At 44.0% G+C, this 1,647-nt stretch overlaps 1 long non-coding RNA gene across 1 annotated transcript; it reads right to left on the minus strand.

Moving 5' to 3' along the window:
• Positions 1-73: 73 nt before the first annotated feature.
• LOC119585057 lies at positions 74-1,420 on the minus strand. The gene is made up of 4 exons (XR_005229866.1): positions 1,309-1,420; positions 981-1,028; positions 667-771; positions 74-418 (listed from the first exon to the last, which is right to left on the minus strand). It is a non-coding gene; the product is annotated as an uncharacterized LOC119585057 (long non-coding RNA).
• Positions 1,421-1,647: the final 227 nt, after the last annotated feature.

Below are 1,647 nucleotides of genomic sequence, written 5' to 3' on the forward strand. Positions count from 1 at the left end.
CAAATTAATGGATTATCTCTGTTTCCTGAGCATGCAGCGAGAGACAGATCCTAACCTACTATGGCCGTTGGTAGTTTGTCGTGATAATTAATACTATACACTGCTCTGAGTGTGGCAAGTGACAGATCCAATCTAGTTTTCGACGTAGGGTGTAGTGAAAGAAAGATCACTTATACACCTTGGCGTAAGTAGGAATGTTAGAGAAGGATTCTTGTTATTTCTTGGTAAAAGGAGAGTGTAGTGAGAAGTCGAATCTACTTTTGGCCCCTGGTTGAGCGTGGTGAAAGAAATGATAGCGTAATATCTTGACGGTGGTTGAGTGCAGTCAGACCCTAATTACTCGAATGCAGTGAAGAGGTTTCGGTGTCTCCCTCGTTGCCCTCGACGCCAACGGAGGTTGTGTCACCGTCATTTGCGTCTGTCGAAGTATCAGCCAAAAAGACGTTGTGTTAGTGAAATAACACAACAATGTGTTTTTTTAGGTGCTAGAGGGTTAGCACTACCGATTCTGTATATTTGTTCTATATATATAGACTGAAACTGATATTGCAGTGCATACTCGAAATGTAACTTAGAAACGCATGCAGCATATATATCACACGAGCATAACAAACAAAGTGCGTGGATGAAACTTGCATACAGGGCCTTTCCCCGTATCTAACTGACCTTGGACTTCCTGGTCCTTCTTCTCATCACACAGTTCCTCGGCCTTCATCTCAGCCTTGTCCTTGCACACATTCGACACGTTGAAGCGTGCGTCCCTAGTGCGTCCTGTGGAGAGAAGGAAAGGATCCTGCTCAATGCAACGTTTCTTGGACCCTACGTGTGAGCGAGAGGAAAAGGGCGAATCGGGAAGAGTGAACGCTGACGAAGTGAATGTGGGATCTGATGGCTGTATTGATTTGGTCTTGATCTGTGATAGAATTATTGGATTTTTTGGTGTGGTTTCAGTGTGAAAATCGAGATAGTTGTGAACTTACCGGTGTATGACATGGTGACAGATGGGGGGTTCTTTCAGAACACTGAAACTGTAAATAGAAAAGTAAATATCACACACTAACAATCAATGCAGTTTCAATATTAACATTATCCATTTGAGTGTCAAAAACTGACAATTAAAAAAAAGTGACTATAACATATCTAAAACACATAGTGCTTCATCTAAAAAACTTGAAAACCATGCAGGGATTTCAACAACGATGAAAAATAAGAGAAACCAGCAAATTCCCTCCATAAAACAGAGACAACAGAAACCTCCATTGCTCCTTTTCCAAAAACTGAAAATCTCCGTGCAGTGAGTCAAGTTACCTTCTCACAGCAGATGTCAGTCTCGACTGCCTGGCTACCGCAGGACAAGCCCTTATATCGAGCACGGACGCGAGCGGCGGCCGCAGAGGGCGCGACCCCGGAACGAATTTCGAGTTGCAACTTGCAGGCTAGACTAATACCAAGAAACGATATTTATTTCCCTCTCCAGTTGCTAAGCTTAAGGATGCACTCGTGGATGCTGCGATTTGAAACGAGATCGATAACGGAGAAGCAATTTCTGCGTCTCTGTCTGTCTGGGCGTTGAACGTTCGGCAACTGCGTATCCCGGAACACGCTCGAGCCGGTTCAGAATCCGGTTTCGTCTGAAGCGGATTTATT

This window comes from Penaeus monodon, chromosome 19, assembly GCF_015228065.2.
Source record: "Penaeus monodon isolate SGIC_2016 chromosome 19, NSTDA_Pmon_1, whole genome shotgun sequence".
NCBI lineage: Eukaryota > Metazoa > Arthropoda > Malacostraca > Decapoda > Penaeidae > Penaeus > Penaeus monodon.